Source organism: Heterodontus francisci, chromosome 4, assembly GCF_036365525.1.
Source record: "Heterodontus francisci isolate sHetFra1 chromosome 4, sHetFra1.hap1, whole genome shotgun sequence".
Classification (NCBI taxonomy): domain Eukaryota; kingdom Metazoa; phylum Chordata; class Chondrichthyes; order Heterodontiformes; family Heterodontidae; genus Heterodontus; species Heterodontus francisci.
The window spans coordinates 166326156-166348030 of record NC_090374.1 but is presented as its reverse complement, the minus strand read 5'-3'; positions in this window follow the sequence as shown (position 1 = coordinate 166348030).

Sequence of the window (21875 nt, the reverse complement as noted above, 5' to 3'; positions counted from 1 at the left end):
CACCAACACACACAATCTCTTGTAGCCCAGTGACAATGTTGTAAAGTAAACCATTTTGTGGGATAGAAAAAGTTCCAACAACGGCCTTACACGTGATATTTTTGTATTTTGCTCGTCTTGTACTTCATAGGATCATAGAAACTTGTAGCAAAGAAGGAGGTTATTTAGCTCGCCATATCTGTGCTGGTTCTTGGAAAGAGCAGTCATGCTTAATCTCACATCCCTACTTTTTGTCCAGAACGCTCAAGTACCTGCCCAACTCCCTCTTAAAGTTATTTATGGAATCAGCTTCCACCATCTTTTCAGGTAGATCCTGACAACTCTGAGTGAAAATCTCTCTTGATCTTTTGCCAATGATTTTGAATTTATGACTTCTAATTTATTGGCCCACTCACCAGAGGGCATAATTTTTCTCCACCTACTCTATCAAAACCTCATCATCTTGAAAATCTCTATTAGGTCACCTCTTAACCTTCTCTGTTCCAAGGACAATAGTCCTAACTTTTCCAGCCTCACCTTATAACTGAAGTCCCACATCCCTGGTAACATCCTGGTAAATCTCCTCTGTATCCTTCCTAATGCATTTACATTTTTCCTGAAGTGTGGGACCTAGAACTGTCCACAATGCTCCAGTTGAGGCCTAATCAGTGATTATAAAGTTCCAGCATGATCTCTTTGTCTTTTGTATTTTATTTCTCTATTTATAAATCCCTGTCATGCAGGTGCCCACCTGCCAAGAATGAGGCATATTAATTTTGTCATATGAACATTGATTTTAAACTTGCTGGGAAGAAGAGAAGGCCTGTTACAAGAGCTGCCAGACACTTAGCTGAAAAACATTTGGATACTAACATACAGTGCTTGTGGAGACAAAGGGATCATTCCCTTTCACATTCAACCCACAATGGATTTTGATCACCAGATATTGAAGACGTAGGGAAGAGCATTCCAGGGACTGCTAAGGTGATACAATTCACAAAAGCGAGGACTGGTTAAACCAGCTGGTCACATGACTAATTTGCTGGTCCAAGGTTTTTTTGAACTAGCCACAGAGTTTTTGAACTTGAGAAAGACTGTTTGCTCCTGGAGTGAGAAGACCTCTCCTGTCTGCTCCCATCTCTTTCTCGCAAGCCTCTGGACCCACATGAACCCCAAGAGAGAAAAGTCTCCTCCAGTGAACAAGGTTTAAGAAGAATCCTGGGCCCCAACGAGAAACAAGACCTACCTCAATCAAGACTTTACAGCGAGCTTGAAGAACAATAACCAAAACCATCTTCAGATATTGCCTCAAACTTTTCCACTTTATTTCTTCTGCTCTTTTCCGTCTCTATCTGCATGTGTGTATCGCATATGCATGCTAGTGTAGGTGTGTCGCGTATCCGTAGGCGTTAACCGAATTAGAGTTTAAGTTTAATAATGTTCAACCTTTTTTCTTTAAACCTAAGAAAACCTGCTTGGCTAGTTTCTTTGCCTTGTAATTGGAAGTTAGTGAACAAGGATTCACTAAAGGGGAGCTAAAAAAACAGTGTGTTTAAAATTAAACCCTATTACGATAAGACCAGGTGAAGGCTGAGAGGAAACACTAGACCCCTTTCTCACATGGTCGTAACAATCCCTAAGCAATCCATATGCTTTTTAAACACCTTTATAACTTGCCCTTCTACCTTAAAGGATTTATGAATATGACCACCAAGATCTCTCTGCTCATCTATGCTTCTCAGAAGTTAGTCAGGCACAATTTATTTTTAACAAATCCATGCTGTACCTCCTTGATTAACCCATTTCCCAATAGTATACCGTTTTCCAATATTTGTCCTCCCAAAGTGCATCACTTTACACTTCTCCACATTGAAATCTATCTGCCATGCTTCTCCCCATTTCACCATCCTGTCTATGTTATTGTGAAGCTTATAACTATCCTCATCTACTACTTTGCTAGGTTTTATATCATCTGCAAACATTTAGGTCATTTATAAAAATGGGAAAGACCCAAAACTGATGCTTGTGGAACACCACTGTAAACCATCTCCCAGTCATCCATCTATCACTACCTCTGTTTTCTGTCACTGAGCCAATTTTGTATCCATATCACCATTTTCCCCTTAAATTATAAGGACTGGATATATCTTGGCCTATATATTAAGTAGATTGTTTTGATAACATTAGCGATGGAACTCAGAATACCTGCAGGAGTCTTGAAAATAACCTTTAATTACAGTCATAATGTAATAGCATTTCTTCCGTTGACCTTATGAGCTTTGTACTATTTTCCTGGGTGGAGTGTGAAAACAGATGAAATACAGGAGAGCCACTGCACTTGATTAGAGGCAATCATTCATATGATGTGCTACAAATTGCAGAAAATTAAGTAATGGATGATAATTAAACAAGATCCATTTGCATTCACTGCGCAAAGACATAGGTAGATGATTGTGCTTTGTTATAAATACCTCTAGTCATTCTGCCACGAGTTTCATTCTTTTGTTTGCATGTAATTTGTTTACTGACGTATAGACATAGAAGTCTGATCATGCTTGAAAAAATGCACGGCAAGCACCTGTTAGTAGTGACTCAGGCTGCCTGCTCATTATAACCACATAGGCATTACTCACTGGTTGTACTTTTATTGGGGACTGGATATTGAGCATCTATGATGTCACTTAAAGGCATCCAGAACCTTTTAAAAGGCTGGAATTCCGGCTGTAGAGAAGAACAATGCTGGTCCTGAAGAAACAGCAGAAAGAGATGTTGAACGGGTTCCAAGGTTGCACTGGAGGATCTGGTGCAGGTAGTGGAGAGGAGGAGGGACATTCTTTCCCCTCATTTGACCAGAAACCCTCAAGTTATATTCTTCAGATAGTGGCAAGATAGTGCTGAACATGCTAATAGCAAGGGCATTGTACCCAGGAAATGCTGCAATGCAGTGTGAAATTTATTGATCTAACTCGAGTTGTTAGGGTAAGAATTCTCCGCGCACAGCTGCATCCCTTACATTCTCATTAATTACAACACTTGCCAGCATTCACAGCACAGCCTTCACCTACCATCTTACAGATCCTACAATCACTGCACCACACTTTACTACCCCTCATTGTCCTCTTGCTCAGACACTCACCACTAGTACAACTCTCATTTCCCCACAACTCATAGTCACAAACAGACTATCAGCTATTTCACAAAACACCTCACAAGACTCTCACTGAACATACTTTTAACTTGCTTGCAGGAGAAGGTTGGACACAACACAAGGCACCAAACTGGAACCAAAGGAGGAAGACCCCTCCTGAAGGCGCTTTCCCTCATGACCAGAGCCTAATGACTATTGTGGGCAGGGTTAGAGTGGAAACCATGTCGATTGGTGATGTTTGAGGAGATGTCGAACAGTTTCTTCATACATAATCCTTTTTTGTATCTTCTGACATCTCCCTCAACCCATACACTCTGCATGACAAGCTGCAGTTAACACTCACTTCTTTCACTTTGCTCTCCCTTCACACAAGTTCCTCTCTTTCATTTCAGCTGCTAAGAATATTGACACCCCTCAGCCAATGGAGTAAAAAGAGCCAAGCCTTCCTTTAAGATGCACCATCACTTGACCTGACACTTGCAAGCACCAACTCAGATATTGACACAGGCTTCAAAGGCTAGATTAAGGGAAGTATATGGATGTGGTGACTCACTGGGCACAGGTTTGCAGGATCTAGGGCAGAGGATAGGACACTACAGGGGTCTACTCACCAGAGGGCAAGGTCACATGCTAGTTAAGAATATAAGAACATAAGAAATAGGAGCAGCAGCAGGCCGTTTGGCCCCTCGAGCCTGCTCCGCCGTTCAATAAGATCATGGCTGACCTGATCCAGGCCTCAACTCCATTTTCCTGCCTGCCTCCCATAACTCTTTGATCTTGTAGATCAAAAATCTGTCCAACTCAACCTTAAATATATTCAATGACCCAGCCTCCACTGTTCTCTGGTGTGGAGAATTCCAAAGATTCACAACGCTGTGAGAGAAGAAATTCCATCTTAAATCGGAGACCCCTTATTTTGAAACTGTGCCCCATAGTTCTAGATTTACCCACAAGGGGGAACATTCTCTCAACATCTAACATGTCAAACCCCCCTCAGAATCTTATATGTTTCAATAAGATCACTTCTCATTCTACTAAACTCCAATGAGTATAGACTAAGCCTGCTCAAAGTTTCATCATAAGACAACCCCTTCATCCCAGGAATCAACCCAGTGAATCTTCTCTGAACTGCTTCCAATGCAAGTATTTCCCTCTTCAAATAAGAAGTTCACAACAATATGCAGTATTCTAGGTGTGGTCTCAATGCCCTGCACAGTTGTAGCAAGACGTCCCTGCTTTCTCTGTCCACCTTTCAATAAATGCCAACATTTCATTTGCCTTCCTAATTACTTGCTGCAGCTGCATGCTAACCTTTTGTGATTCATGTACAAGGACTGCCAGATCCCTCTGTGCTGCAGCATTCTGCAGTCTCTCCATTTAAATAATATTCTGCTTTTCTATTCTTCCTACCAAAGTGGATAACCTCACAGTTTCCCACATCATACTCCATCTGCCATTTTTTTGTACACTCACTTATTCTATCTATATTCCTTTGCAGACACTTTGTGTCCTCCTCACAACTTGCTTTCCCACCTATCTTCGTACCGTCAGCAAATTTGGCTACAATACACTCTGTCCCTTCATCCACGTCATCAATATAGACTGTAAATAGTTGAGGCCCCAGCACTGATCCTTGTGGCACTCCACTAGTTAGTTTGCCAATCTGAAAATGACCCACTTATCCTGACTCTATTTCCGGTTAGCCAATCCTCTATCCTTGCTAATATATTACACTCAGCACCATGAGGTCTTATCTTGTGCGGTAACCTTTTATATGGCATCTTATCGAATGCCTTTCAGAAATCCAAATATACTACATCTACTGTTTCCCCTTTTTCCACCCTGCTTGTTACATCCTCAAGGAACTCCACTAAATTTGTCAAACACAATTTTCCTTTAATAAAACCATGTTGACTCTGCTTGATTGCATTATAATGATCTAAATATCCTGCTACTACTTCCATAATAATGGATTCCAGCATTTTCCCAAAGACAGACATTAGGCTAACTGGCCTATAGTTTCCTGCTTTCTGTCTCCCTCGTTTCTTGAATAGGAGGGTTACATTTGCAATTTTCCAATCCACTGGGACCTTTCAAGAATGTAGGGACATGTGGAAGATTACAACCAATGCATCCATTATCTCTGCAGTCACTTTTAAGACTCTAGGATGCAGGCCATTAGGTCGAGGGGACTTGTCAGCCTTTAGTCTCATTAGTTTTCCTAGTGATGGTGATTGTTTTAAGTTCCTCCCTCTCTTTTGCCTCTTGATTTTCTACTACTCTTTGGATGCTTTTAGTGTCTTCTACCATGAAGATAGATACAAAATATTTTGTTTCAAAGTCTCTGCCATTTCATTGTTTCCCATTATTAAGTCCGCAGTCTTTAGCTACTCTCTTCCTTTTTATATACTTGTGTTTTTATATTTTTTGCTAGTTTACTCTCATATTCTATTTCTCCCTTTTTTTTAGTCATCCTTTGCTTGTTTCTAAAATGTTCTCGATCTTCTGGCCTACCACTAAACTTTGCAGCATTGTCTGCCTCTTCTTTCAATTTGATACCGTCTTTAACTTCTTTAGTTAGCCGCGGATAGTTCATTCTTGTCCTAGTCTTTCTTTCCCAATTATGGAATATATCTTCATTGAGAGTTATGAAATATTTCCTTAAATATCTGCCACTGCTTATCTACCCTCTTACCTTTTAACCTATTTTCCCAGTCCACTTTAGCCAACTCTGTCTTCATACCTTTGTAATTGCCTTTATTTAAGTTTCAGACACTTATATCAGACCCAAGTTTCTCCTCCTCAAAATGTTATGATCATTTTTCCCTAAAGGATCCTTTACTGTGAGATTATTAATTAATTCTGCCTCATTTAGCAATACCAGGTCTAAAATAGCCTGTTTCTTGGTTTGTTCCACAATGTGATTTTCTGAGAAACTACCCTGAATAAACTCTATGAACTCATCCTCAAGACTACCTTTATCAATTTGATTTGTCCAATCAACATGAAGATTAAAATCACCCACGATTTCTGCAGTACCTTTCTTCCAAGCCCTCATTATTTCTTGATTTGAATACTCTCTCCCACAGTGTACCTACTGTTAGAGGGCCCATAAACTACACCCACCAGTGACTTCTTTCTCTTGCTACATCTTACATCTTGATCTTCCGAGCCAAGATCATTTCTCACTACTGTACTGATCTCATCCTTTATTAACCGAGCTACTCTACCTCCTTTTCCTTTCTTCCTATCCTTTTGAATTGTCAAATACCCTTGAATATTCAGTCCCGCCCTTGGTCACCTTGCAACCATGTGTCTAATAGCTATCAGATCATTCCCATTTATTTCTATTTGTGCCATCAATTCATCTATCTTGTTATGAATGCATTCAGATAAAGGGTCTTTAGTTCTATTTTTGACCATTTTCCCCTAGTCTGACCCTATTTGCAGGTGCACTCTTATGTTTGTATGCTCTGCCCCTCCCTGTCACACTCTAGTTATCATTACTTATATTGCTACCCTGCAGTATTGCCTTATTTTTTCTCTTTAGCTTTTCTAAGTTGCCCCTCACCTGAACCCTTCTCCCCCCACGCCCCCCCAACTATTTAGTTTAAATCCCTCTCTACAGTTTTGCTGCAGCAGACACTGATGCTGACTTTGAGGCCCAAGCTACTGAAGGATATTGATGGGCATCTGCTAGAGAGCTTGGGCATAAAGTCGCTGAGCATGACAGAGTCCAAACTGCTAACATGGATGTCCAGAGAGATTTGGGTGTTCAGGTCCACTGTTCCCTGAAGGTGGCAACGCAGGTAAATAGAGTGGTCAAGAAGGCATACGGCATGCTTTCCTTCATCGGACGGGGTATTGAGTACAAGAGTTGGCAGGTCATGTTACAGTTGTATAGGACTTTGGTTCGGCCACATTTGGAATACTGCGTGCAGTTCTGGTCGCCACATTATCAAAAGGATGTGGATGCTTTGGAGAGGGTGCAGAGGAGGTTCACCAGGATGTTGCCTGGTATGGAGGGCGCTAGCTATGAAGAGAGGTTGAGTAGATTAGGATTATTTTCATTAGAAAGACGGAGGTTGAGGGGGGACCTGATTGAGGTGTACAAAATCATGAGAGGTATAGACAGGGTGGATAGCAAGAGGCTTTTTCCCAGAGTGGGGGATTCAATTACTAGAGGACACGAGTTCAAAGTGAAAGGGGAAACGTTTAGGGGGGATATGCGTGGAAAGTTCTTTACGCAGAGGGTGGTGGGTGCCTGGAACGCGTTGCCAGCGGAGGTGGTAGATGCGGGCACGATGGAGTCTTTTAAGATGTATCTAGACAGATACATGAATGGGCAGGAAGAAAAGAGATACAGAACCTTAGAAAATAGGCGACATGTTCAGAGAGAGGATCTGGATCGGCGCAGGCTTGGAGGGCCGAAGGGCCTGTTCCTGTGCTGTAATTATCTTTGTTCTTTGTTCTTTGTTCTTTGGAAGCCAACCCGCCCAAGCTGTTACAGCCCACATGGTGATGATAGGTCCTGAGCTGCTCTAGGCAAAATAATCTTCAACTGTTTCTTCAGTGATCACCCCTCTATCAAAAGGTCAGAAATGGGGATGTTCTCTGATTATTGCACAGTGCTCAGTGCCATTAGCAACTCCTCAGATAATGAAGCTGTCTGTGCCCGCATACAGCAAGACCCAGACAATGTTCAGGCTTGGGCTGATGAGTGGCAAGTAATATTTGCACCACACAGTGGCAGGCAATGATCACGTCCAACAAGACCACTTCCCCTTGACATTCAATCACATCACTGTCATCAATTCGCCCACCATCAGCATCCTGTGGCTACAAGAGTGGATCGAAGGCTGGCTATTTGGTGGCAAGTGACTCACCTCCTGAGCTTTCCATCACCTACAAGACACGTCAAGAATATGGTGCTATACACTCCACTTGCCTGGATGAGTACAGCTCCATCAACACTCAAGAAGCTCAACACTATCCAGGACAAAACAAACCACTTGATAGATGTCCCATTCACCATTTTAAACATTCATTCACTCCACCACCAGTTTATGCAGTGTGTACCATCTACAAGATGCACTGCAGCAACTCACCGAAGCTTCTTTGACAGCAACTCCAAATTGTGACCTCCACCACCTAGAAGGACAAGGGCATGGGAATACCCACCACCTCCAAGTTTCCCTCCATGCCACACACTGGAGTTGAAATATATTGTCATTCCTTTATCAATATCAGGTCAAAATCCTGGAACTCCCTAACTAACAGCACTGTGAGAGTACCTTTATCACACAGACTGCAGCAGTTCAAGAAGGCAGCTCACCGTACCAATTAGGGATGGGTAATTAATGCTGATCTTGTCAGTCATGCCCATATCCCGTAGATGATTAAATTAAAAAAAAGACAGGTTAAGTGAGTGGCCTAGAAGGTGACAGCTGGAGTATAATGTGGGGAAGTGTGAAATTATTCACTTTGTTAGAAAGAATGAAAAAGCAGATTTTTCTTTAAAGACGGTGCGAGACTCGTAAATGATGGCATGCAGAGATATTTGGATGTCCTTTTACATGAATCACAAAAAGTTAACAAGCAGTTACAGCAAGCAATTAGGAAAGCAAATAGTATGTTAGTCTTTATTGCAAGTATACAAAAAAGGAGGCTTTGCTGCAATTATATATGGCTTTGGTGAGACCACAACTGAAGTACTGTGTGGAGGTTTGGTCGTCTTACCGAAGGAGGAACATACTTGCCTCAGACGGGGTGCAACAAGCATTTACTACATTGATTCTGGGGTTGAGTGGGTTGCCCTAAGAGGAGAAATTGAGTAGAATGCACCTATATTTCCTGAATATTAGAAGAATGAGAGTTGGTCCCATTGAAACATATAAAATTCTTAGACTGCTTAGCAGGGTAGATGCTGAGAGGCTGTTTTCCCCGGCTGGAGAGTCTAGAACTAGGAGTCATAGGGCTGTATTTTGTGGCACTGGCTGGGCTCTTGGCGCTCATCCAAAAAGGCAGAGGGAACCACACCTCGGCATTTTTGAGCCACCTCAGGCACAATCCTGCGTTGTTCCTGAACCTAAGTGCCCAGCGCTGGGATCTCCGTCGTTTTAAAGATGGGTATCCTGCCTCCAAGAGCTGCCGGCCAATCACAGGGCCAGCAGCCTAGCAGTATTGGCAGTGTCACCGGGAAAAGTGGCCACTGCCCGTACTGCAGAGGCCTGGGACCCAGGCCCAACGCTGGAACCTCGGATCTCAGGTATGTGAGACAGGATCACCGGGGCTAATCTGGAAGGCACCAGCGGGGGGGTTGGGGGGTGGGTGGGTGGGGGGACGGGGCGGAGGGTGGTCATGAAGTAGTGCAGGGGGAGGGGGGTCCAGGGAGGTGCAGTTTTTGCCAGCGGGGGGTGGGGGGGGGGTGGTCCTCCAGGGGCCACAGATTGCCCACGGAGGAGAGAACCCCCTCTCCCAAGCTCACAGGGAGGCCGCCTTGTTTCACTGGGCAACCTCCCCTTGTGACAGAGACATCCCCTGTCCTGGTTAAATCCCATTGGTGTGGGAAAGAGGTCCTTAAATAGTTGTTAATAGGCCACGTAAGGGCCTCAATTGGGCTCTGGGCGGGAAGGACGTTGTTGGCCTATCCCACTCCCAACAAAATTGCTGGGAGATGGGGAGGTGACAGACCATCCGCCCCCCATCTCCTGTCATGATTCTATGGGCCCCCTGTCTCTGACCCCGTCTCGGGGGCCATAAAATACAGCCCATAGTCTCAGCATAAGGGGTCAGCCATTTAGGATTGAGGTGAGGAGAAATTTCTTCACTCAGAGTTGTGAATCTTTGCAGTTTTGTGAATGCTCAGTCTTTGAGCATTCAAGGCTGAGCTTGCTAGATTTTTAGACACTAAGGAAATCACGGGTTATCAGGAGAGGATGTGAAAGTGGAGTTGAGATGGAAAATCAATCATTGTAGCAACCAGTTATTTGGTAAAATATGTCACCAAAAGTGAATGTTTAATGAACTGGATGATCTTCTTAGTCCAGCCAGATTAGTACTGTTTGACAAGATGAAAAACCCACAGCTATTCTTGTTCAGTGTTTTCTCTTTTTCAGCAATTCCTTTTTCTTTGTAAGAGCACAAACTGTTTGATCCTTGCCCTGCAATAAGAAAGGTTTCACTTCTTTAGAGGTAGTAGTTTGATTTTAATCTTAGCCAATCTTAGCCACCCTAAACCAGATGATTGCTATGGCTCACTTGGCAGCAATGTTACCTCTGACTCAGAAGATTGTGGGTTCAGGTCCCATTCCGGACCTTCAGCATAAAAGTTTAGGTTGATGCTCCAGTGTGGTACTGAGGCAATACTACACTGTCAGTGATACTCTCTTTCCAATGAGATGTTAAACCAAGGCCCTATCTACCATCTTGGTTGGATGTAAAAAATCCCATGATATTATTTTGAAGAACAGGGTAATTATCCTTAGTATCCTGGCCAATATTTATCCCTCAATCAACATAACACAAAAAACAGTTATCTGGTCATTATCACATTGCTATCTGCGAGAGCTTGCTGTGTGCAAATTGTCTGCCTTGTTTGTATATTAGAACAGTGACTATAAAAAGCACTTAATTGGCTGTAAAGCACTTTGGGAATCCTGAGGCCATGGAAGGCACTATAAAAATACAAATCTTTCATATATATTCTGTTAAGAATATATTGCAAATTGTAGAGAGGTGACAGTAACATTGCAAATATCAGTCAAAATCATTCTTGAATAATGTATCCTTTGATGGTGACTTTGGGGAAAAAGCTAAATGAAAAGTCTGTGAAAAGGCTGATTGGGCGAAATGTTAGATTATGTATATTTGATCTTTAATTTTAATTAGCAGCTCAGGTGGGTTCAAGATAAAAGGATAATGTTGATAAGGCAATTCAACTAATCCCCTGATGTTCACAATATGCTGTGACTGCTGTTATTTTAGCATGTTATTGAAAACATTTAAGTGATTATAGTATCGTAAGGTTTCGATAAGCTATGGAAAAGGACAAGGAGCAATCTGGATGAAAAATATTTAATTGGAAGGGGACCAATTTCAGTGCGTTGACAATGGAGATGTCTGGGGTAAGTTGGAATGAACGATTGGTATGGAAACAATGTAACAAGCAATGGAACAGTGCTTGCCTATAAACAGGTTCAGGTACAGTTGAGGGACTTTCCCACAGAGGGGTGGGGAAGGTAGAGCTCCCTGGATGATGAAAGAAGTAGAGAGCAAGATGAAACAGAAAAAAAGGGTGCATATGACAGATGTCAGATTGATGACACAAGTGAGAATCAGGCTGAATATAGAAAGAGTGTTCGATAGTACTAAGGAAGGAAATGGCAACTTATTAGATAGGAGAAGACTAAGAAGTACCACGAGAAATAGAAAGACAGGTTTAGAATGCATGTATGTAAATGTACAAAGTATGATGAGTAAGGTTGGTGAACCGCAAGCACAAATAGCCATGTAGGAATATGATGTATTGGCAATAACAGAAACATGGATTAAAAATAGTGAGGACTGGGTGCTTAATATTCACAAATACAAAGTGTTCAGAAAATATAGGGAGGGAAAAAGGGAGGTGGGGTGGCAGTATGACCATGGAAGACATTGTAATGTTGGAAAGAGAGGATGTCTGGAGGAGGCAAGGAGAGAATCCATATGGTTAGAGTTGAGAAGCACAAAGGGTATGATCATGCAATTGGGGGTATTCTATAGGTCTCCAAATAATGAGAGAGAGGTAAATCTGCAGGGAAGTCACAGAGATGTGCAAGAACTACAGCACGGTGATATTAGGGGACTTTAATTACCCAAATATCATTTGGGATATTAGAGAAAAGGGTGAGAGGGAGAAATTTTTGAAATGTGCAGGTGAACTTCCTTGACCAGTATCTCCTCAGTCCAACGAGCATTGCTGGACTGGTGATGGGAATGAGGTTGGCCAAGCTGTGGAAGAACATTTTGGTAAGAGTGATCATCATATCATAAGGTTTAGATTAGTAATGGAGAAGAGCAAGGAACAATTTAAAGTAGAACTTCTAAATTGGAAGAGGGCTAACTTCAATGGGATGAGAGGGGGATCTAGCCAGAGTAAAATGGAACCAAAGATTGACAGTGAAAACTGTAATGGAACAGTGGGTGTGTGATGAAACATAGGTATAATAGGCTTAATATGGTAGAATTTAGATTTGGTTATTATATTATACCTTTTAGAGTTAAAGAGTGAATAAATGGTCAGTTTTCAAGACTCACTGAAATTCCCCTTTAAGAAGGTAGAGTTAAACATTTCAAGGTCTTTCAAGGTCCCTGTTACAATAGAATGCGAACCATAAATACCTTTTAAGTTACAAAATCCATTTCAAGGTTTCTGTTGCCAGGGAATTGGAGGATAAACACACATTGAAAGATCCTGTGTGACATCAGTAAGAGGTAGCTATAAACTTAATTAGTTGATGGTGTTGGTAAAAAATAGACAGATTGACTCAAGAAGGGTTCAAGCTACCATAAAAAAGCTATTCTAGATAATAAAATAATAAATTGGAATGGTACTTACAAAATCAGATGCCAAGTAAATCCAATTATAAACATATTGACCAGATAAATGCTTACAACTTCAAGATCAGGGGATTTCCAAAAATAAGTAGCATAGATATTACCATATATGGATCTCAAAAGCAGGAAAAACATACAGATAGGTAAGACCTATAGGCTAAAAGTTCCGATGATAGATTAGAAACAGTATAAACCTGAGGGTTTTTGAAGCAAAAAACTAGAAGTATTGAATTCCTCATCAATGCTTCTCAACCTATGGTTTACTCGGGAAATTTAAGGTAAAAGCTTACTTTAAATTTTGATGGATATTCTAAGATATTTTGCTGTAACAATATCAAGGTTGAACTTTTGGATTCTATTTTAGGAATAAGATTATTTGTTACATCTCTTCGTAATCTTTGTGATATATTTATCCACTTAAAGTGCATTGCATGTTCAATGTTTTAATAAATATATAAAAGTTAATAAATTGTCTCATGTAGCATTCTGTATACAACTACAAGAACCCCCTCTCTGTGTCTCTAAGTGGAGAGATATGTATTGAAGAGAGTTTCCCAGACCCTTATAATATCTAGGATATTTATGACTTAGCCATAATTATTTTAAAATAGGCTATTTGAAAGATGGTAATATTCTCTGTTAGTTTTCTTTCTTTGAGGGAAAACTAATTCAATTCTTTGGACCCAAATAAGAGTCTATAAGAATTTGTCTTGTCTGAACTTAATTAAAGGAGATTCATAGAGATGTATGCCTGATTTGGTTAAAGTCATAAATCACTTCAGGTGATCTTTAAGGAAGAGATGTTTCAGGTACAGACTAGGTACATTCCAACAAGAGGGAACGGCAGGGCTCCATGGATGGTGAAGGAGATAGAGAATATGATGAAACAAAAAAGGTGTTTGATGCATGCCAGGTGAATAAGCAAGAACCAGCCCAAATACAATATGTTAAGACTGTCAAAGAGAGAATATGAAAATTGAATGGCAGTCAACGTAAAAGGAAATCCAAAAATCTTCTGGTATGTCATTGTAAGCGGGTATTAAGAGGCAGGGTAGGGCCCATTAGGAACAAAGAGGGTGATATATACTTAGAGGCACAGGACAAGGCGAGAATACTTAATGAGTATTTTGTATCGGTGTTTACTAAGGAAGGGGATGCTGACAAAATATCAATAGAAGCAGAGATGGTAGAGGTTGTGGATAGGGTGAAAACTGATATGAAGGATGTACTGAAAATGCTGGCTATGCATAGAGTTGATAAGTCGCCTGGTCCAGATGACTAGTATCCCAAGTTGCTAAGGGAAGTGGGGATGGGGATAACTGAAGGGTTTGCCATAATCTTCCAATATTCCCTAGACATGTGGGAGATGCCAGAGGGTTGAAAAGTGGTAAATGTTACACCCTTGTTCAAGAAAGGGTGTAAAGACAAGCCTAGTAACTACAGGCCTGCCAGTTTAACATCAGTGCTGGGGAAGGTTATAGCAACAATAATCAACGAAAAAATTAATTTGCACTTGGAGAGGTTTTAATTAATTATGGATAGCCAGCACTGATTTGAGAATGGCAGATCATGCTTGAATAATCTAACTGAACCTTTTGATGAAGTAACAGAGAAGGTTGATGAAGGGAATGCAATGGATGTTGTTCATGTGAACTTTAAGAAAGTATTTGATAAAGTACCACATGAAAGGCTGGTTAACAAAATTGAGGTTCATGGAATAGGAGGGTCAGTGTCAGCCTGGAAAGAATAAATGACTTACAGATAGAAAACAGCAAATAATGGTAAATGGATGTTTTTTTGCAGACTGGAGGATGGTAGACAATGGTGTTCTCAAAAGTTCAGTGCTAGGAACTACTGCTTTTTTTTTGAATATATAAAGGACTTGGCCCCATAAAAGGGTGAACGGTGCAAGGGAGTGTCAGCTATTGGCATACAGTTGCCATTGGGTCAGCAGAGGTTGCTGGTACAGTGGTCAGTAAATACTCAGGCAGTGCAGGGAGTCATCACCCTTCTGGTATTGCAGGGCCGTTAGTGAAGGGGACAAGGCTGCCAAGCACAATTGGAGGGGGCCACCTGACCACAAGAAAGGCTGCAACTGGCAATGGGGGGGGGGGGGGGGGTTGGTGGGGGGGGGGGTTTCCCTCTTTAAAAGGCACTTAGTGCCTGAATGAGGTACCCGGTATTGAGGAGGAGGGGGGCACTGAGAGCCACCTCCTGCTCTTGCTGTTGGCCCCCCTACATCCCTCTCCCACAACCCCACGACACTGCAATTGTGATTTTTTTTTTCAATGGGAGTTAGTCCCTGAGCATTTTTAGAGTCAAATAAACAGACAAATGATAGGTTTTCTCAGTTAAAAAAATAACTATTTTTACACAATTCCCGAAATGATCACGACCTCACTTATGCACACATTCACTCGCACACGAATACACAATAATAGATAGACAGATAGAGAGGATAAGGATAAGAAGTTTAAAGTGAGATAGGTGTTTGTAGTTCACGGTAAACCTGTTGAATCTTCTTGGAAGGACAGTCTTTTTTAAAGGTGCAGGCCTGGGTGTTTGTAATCTTGAACTTGTTGAGGTGTTGTAGATTTCTGGTGGTTAAGACTTCAGACTGGAGGTGGGGGGGTCACTTTAAACTCTCTGCTGCAGCAAGTTGAAGTGTAGAATTAGCAGCAGGGCTAACACCTTGTTTATGTTGGATCTCTTACCACAGTCTTTCGCTGGACTGCTTTCTGTGATGTTAGAGTCATAGAGTCGTACAGCATAGAAACAGGCCCTTCGGCCCACCGTGTCCATGCTGACCATAATGCCGAACTATACTAATCTTAGCTGCCTGCATTAATTCCATATCCCTCTATGCCTTGCTCATTCAAGTACCTGTCCAGATGCCTCTTAAAGGTCACTACTGTTCCTGCCTCCACCACCTCCTCAGGCAGCCCATTCCAGATGCCCACTATTCTTTGTGTGAAAAATTTACCCCTTTGATCCCCTTTAAACCTCCTCCCTCTCACCTTAAATCTATGCCCTCGAGTTTTACTCACCCCTACCATGAGAAACAGACTCTGGCTATCTACCCTATCTATGTCTGTCATATTTTTATATACCTCTATCATGTCCCCTGTCAGCCTCCTTTGCTCCAGGGAAAACAGACCCAGCCTATCCAATCTCTCATTATAACTCAAGCCCTCCAAACCAGGCAACATCCTTGTGAATCTGTTCTGCACCCTCTCTAGCTTAATCACGTCTTTCCCGTAGTGCGGCGACCAGAACTGCACACAGTACTCCAAATGCGACCTAACCAACGTTATGTACAATTATAACATGACGTCCCAACTCTTGTACTCAATGCCTCGGCTGATGAAGGCAAGCATGCCATAAGCCGCCTTCACCACCATGTCTACCTGTGTTGCCACTTTCAGGGAACTATGTACTTGCACCCCAAGGTCTGTCTGCTCAACAACACTCCCCAGGCCCCTGCCATTCACTGTATATGACCTGCCCTGGTTTAACTTCCCAAAATGCATCACTTCACACTTGTCTGCATTAAATTCCATTTGCCATTCCCTTGGCCACTTTTCCAGTTGATCTATATCCTGTTGTAACCTTAGACAACCTTCTTCACTGTCCACGATACCACCAATTTTGGTGTCGTCTGCAAACTTACTAATCATGCCCCTTACATTCACATCCAAGTCATTAAAATATATGACAAACAACAGAGGGTCCAGCACCGATCCCTGCGGCACACCACTGGTCACCGGCCTCCAATCTTAAAAACAACCCTCCACTACCACCCTCTGCCTCCTATCACCAAGCCCATTTTGTATCCAATTTGCTAGCTCGCCCTGGATCCCATGTGTTCGAACCTTCTGGACCAGCCTACCATGTGGGACCTTGTCAAAGGCCTTGCTAAAGTCCATGTAGACTACGTCCATTGCCCTGCCCTCGTCAATCCTCTTGGTCAGCTCCTCGAAAAACTCAATCAAATTCGTGAGACATGATTTCCCACGCACAAAGCCATGCAGACTATCCCTAATCAGATCATGCCTTCCCAGATGCATATAAATCCTGTCTCTCAGAATCCCTTCAAATAACTTTCCCACCACTGATGTAAGGCCTGTAGTTCCCTGGCTTATCCCTGCTGCCCTTCTTAAATAAAGGCACAACATTAGCTATCCTCCAGTCTTCTGGTACCTCACCCGTGGCTAAGGATGATACAAAAATCTCTGCCAGGGCCCCAGCAATCTCCTCCCTTGCTTCCCATAGCATCCTAGGATACACCTGGTCAGGCCCTGGGGATTTATCCACCTTAATGTGCTTCAATACCTCCAAAATCTCCTCCTTTGTAATGTTGATATGCTCCAGGATATCGGTGTTCCCTCCCTTGAACTCACTAGCTTCCATGACCTTCTCCATGGTAAATACAGACGAGAAATATTCATTTAAGACCTCGCCCATTTCCCGTGGCTCCACATATACATTGCCACACTGATCCTTAAGGGGACCTACTCTCTCCCTAGCTACCCTTTTACTCTTAATATACTAATAGAATCTGTTAGGATTCTCCTTTATCTTATCTGCCAGGGAAATCTCATGGTCCCTTTTCGCCCTCCTCATTTCCTCAAGTGTAGCCCTACATCCCCTATACTCCTCGAGGGACTTGCTCGATACTGGATGCCTATACCTGACATATGCCTCTTTCTTTGTCCTGACCAGACCCTCACTATCCCTCGTCAACCAAGGTTCCCTAAACTTGCCAGCCTTGCCCTTTCATCTAACAGGAACATGCGGGCCCTGAACTCTTGCTGTCTCACTTTTAAAAGCCTCCCACTTGCCAGACGTCCCTTTACCTGTAAATAGCCTTTTCCCATTCAACTTTTGAGAGTTCCTGTCTGATGCCATCGAAATTCGCCTTCCCCCAATTAAGGACTTCAACCTGAGGACCAGTCCGATCCTTTTCCATAACTATCTTGAAGCTAATAGAGTTATGATCACTGGTCCCAAAGTGCTCCGCCACTGACACATCAACCACCTGCCCATCCTCATTTCCTAAGAGGAGGTCGAGTGTAGCCCCTTCTCTAGTAGGGCCATCCACATACTGCTTCAGAAAACTATCCTGGACACACTTAACAAATTCTTCCCCATCTGATCCCTTAGCACTAAGGCAGTCCCAGTCAATATTAGGGAAGTTAAAATCACCTACTATTACAACCCTATAATTCCTACACCTATCTGTGATTTTCCTACATATATGCTCCTCCACTTCCCTCTGACTATTGGGGAGCCTATAGTATAATCCCATCAAAGTGATCACCCCTTTCTTATTTCTAAGTTCTACCCGTATGGCCTCGCTGGACATTCCCCCCGGGATATCCTCTCTAAGTACTGCCGTGATGTTCTCCCTAATCAATAGTGCAACTCTCCCTCCTCTCTTACCTCCACCTCTGTCATGCCGGAAGGATCAGTACCCTGGAACATTGAGCTGTCAGTCCTGCCCGTCAGCCAAATTTCAGTAATAGCTATAATATCACAATCCCATGTACCGATCCATGCTCTGAGTTCATCTGCCTTACCTGTAATGCTTCTTGCATTAAAGTAAATGCAGTTTAGCCTACCAGACCTTCCACGCTCCCTGTCCTGCTCCTGCCCAGCTTGCCTACTGGACTTGCTTGCTTTTAACCTCTACATTTGCCTCAACTGAGAGACTTTGGGTCCCACCCCCCCTGCAAGACTAGTTTAAACCCTCCCGAGTAGTACTAGCAAACCTCCCCGCAAGGTTATTGGTCCCCCTCCAGTTTAGATGCAACCCGTCCTTCTTGTTCAGGTCACCTCTGCATCAGAAGAGATCCCAATGATCCAAGTAGCTGAAGCCCGCCCGCCTACACCAGCTCTTCAGCCAAGCATTCATTTGCCTAATCCTCCTATTCCTACCCTCACTAGCACGTGGCACAGGGAGTAATCCTGAGATTACAACCCTAGAGGTCCTGCTTTTTAACCTTCTGCCTAACTCCCTATATTCACTTTGCAGGACCTCATCTCTCTTCCTGCCTATGTTGTTAGTACCAATATGGACCACGACCTCTGGCTGCTCACCCTCCCCTTTCAGAATGTCCTGCAGCCGCTCCGAGACATCCTTGACCCTAGCACCAGGGAGGCAACATACCATCCTGGAGTCTCATTTGTGGCCGCAGCAATGCCTATCTGCACCTCTTACGATAGAATCCCCTATCACTATAGCTCTTCCAACCCTTTTCCTCCCCTGCTGTGCAGCAGAGCCCTCTGTGGTGCCACGAACTTGGCTGTTGCTGCTTTCCCCTGGGAGGTCATCCCCCCCAACAGTATCCAAAGCAGTATATCTGTTTGAGAGGCGGATCCCACAGGGGCCTCCTGCACTACCTGCCTGCACCTACTACTCCGTCTGGTGGTCACCCATCTCTTTTCTGCCTGTGCAGCCATTACCTGCGGTGTGACCACCTCCCTAAACGTGCTATCCACAACATCCTCAGCATCGCGGATGCTCCACAGTGAATTCACCCGCAGCTCCAGCTCCGTAATGCGGGTCGCCAGAAGCTGCAGATAGATACACATCCTGCACACATGGTCGTCAGGGACACTGGAAGCGTCCCTGATTTCCCACATAGCGCAGGAGGAGCATATCACGGGGCTGAGCTCTCCTGCCATGACTTACCCTTGGGTTAATTAGTTACTCCCTTAATTAAAAAATACTAATTATACTAGGGGCCTTGTTCTACCCACTTCAATCTAAAGTCCTAAAAAAAACACTTCAGTAGTACTCATCTTATCACCAGAAATTTTCTTTTCCAACAAAAAAAACAACTTTCCCCTTTTTTTTAAGCTGTTCTAACAGCTGCTACTCAGCAACCAATCACCTTGCAGCTCTCCTCTGACGTCACTGTTTGCCTTTTTTTTCAAAACTCCAGCACACTGGAAGAGGTTCGACTGCTCTCCGCTCCGCTCCCGGAAGGTACGAGCAATAAAGAAGCGAAATTGCTGAAACCTGGGATTGAACTAGGGATCTTTAGATCTTCAGTTTCTCGCTCTCCCAACTGAGCTATTTCAGCCCCACACATGTTGTTGTGATCCCTCCCCTCTCTCCAGAGGGTGACCTTTTAAGGACACAATACATCACATTAGCATTTCTGTTAGTTGAAACATGGCTTTCTCCCATGGTCTGACCACACACTGGACCGGGATGTGGAATCCATGGCTATCTATTGATATCTGGATGGGTACCATTCTTTTATGATGTGGCCACTTCAAAACTTATTTGTCTAAGATGAAAGCCATTCAATTCAGGAATGTCTTTTGATGGTTTCAGGATGGGTGTAGTTAGTCTGGAATGTATCTTTTTGTCCTTTAAAGTCAGTAAGGCAGTTTTTGAATACACCAGCCAGGTCATCTGACCTTCAGTGGCCATCTTTGCAGCACATTGTCCACCTTTTTAAAGCAAAGGCCAACTTCAAAGAGTCCACATTGAAGAAAGCTTGTATCTTAAAAGTTTGGAATATGATGTCTAAAATGGGCATAGCAATACCAAGAAAGAGGGATGAGGTCCTGCAGAAAGAGTTTAGGAAGCTAGGAAATAAAATAGGAAGCAGGACCTCAAAGGTAGTAATCTCTGGATTACTTCCGGTACTACGCGCAATGGAGTATAGAAATAGGAGGATAGAGCAGATGAATGTGGGACTGGACAGATGGTGCATGAGGGAGGGCTTTAGATTTCTGGGACATTGGGATCAGTACAGGCCTGACAGGTTGCATCTGAACAAAGCCAGGACCAACTTCCTGAAGGACGATTTGCTAGTGTTATTGGGAGGATTTAAACTAAGTTGGCAATGGTGCTGGAACGAAGAGACAATATTAGAGGTGCACAGAGAATTGCGAAAGACAGATAGCACTAGAGTAGGAAATCGTAAGGCATTAAGTGGGGTCAGAGTAAAAGGGAATATAATAAGGTCGAAATAAAGTTTACTGTGCATGTATGTGAAATCACAGTGTTTGATAAATCAGATTGTTAAGCTGTCGGCACAGATATCCGTGTGGAAATATGATATTGTTGTGATAACAGAGACCTGACTCAAAAAGGAGCAGGACTGGTTCCTAAATATTCCTGGATACAAACTGTTCAGGAAAGAAAGGGAAGTAAAGAAAGGAGGAGGTGTAGCAGTATTGATTAAGGAGGACATCATAGTGCTGAAGAGACAGAATGTCCTAGAGGGATAGGGGTCAAAGACAGAATCTATTTGGTTAGAGCTAAGAAACAATAGCGGTACCATTACATTTCTGGGTGTAATGTGTAGGCCTCCAATTAATGGGAAGATATAGATGAATAAATTTGCAAGGAAATTACAGAGAGGTTTCTTATTCAAGTAGCTATAATAAAGAACTTTAATTGTCCTAATGTAGACTGAGATAGTAATAGTATAAAGAGCAGAGAGGGGCAAGGTTTCTAGAGTGTGTTCAGGCGCATTTTCTAGATCAGTATGTTTCCAGCCCAATGAGCTCGGAGGCATTGTTTGGTTTGGTTCTGGGGAATGAGATGGATCATGTGGATCAAGTATCAGTAAGGGAATGTTTTAGGGGACAGAGGTCATAGTATCATAAGTTTCCGGTTTGCTATGGAAAAGGACAAGGAGCAATCCAGATTAAAAATAATTAATTGGAGAGAGGGACAACTTCAATGGAGTGAGCACGAATCTGGCCCAGGTAAACTGGAATCAAAGAATGGCAGGCAAAACTGTATTGGAACAATGGGATGCCTTTAAAGAGAAGGTGGTTCAGATACAGTCAAGGTACATTCCCGTGACAGGGAAAGGTAGGGCAAACAGATCCTGCACTCCCTGGATGACAAAATAGATAGAGAGTAAGATGAAGCTGAAAAAGGGTGCCTATGACAGATGGCAGATGGATTTTTTTTATTCATTCATTCATGGGATGTGAGCGTCACTGGCTATGCCAACATTTATTGCCCATCCGTAATTGCCCTTGAGAAGGTGGTGGTGAGCTGCCGTCTTGAACCGCTGCAGTCCATGTGAGGTAGGTACACCCACAGTGCTGTTAGGAAGGGAGTTCCAGGATTTGACCCAGCGACTGTGAAGAAACGGCAACATTGTTCCAAGTCAGG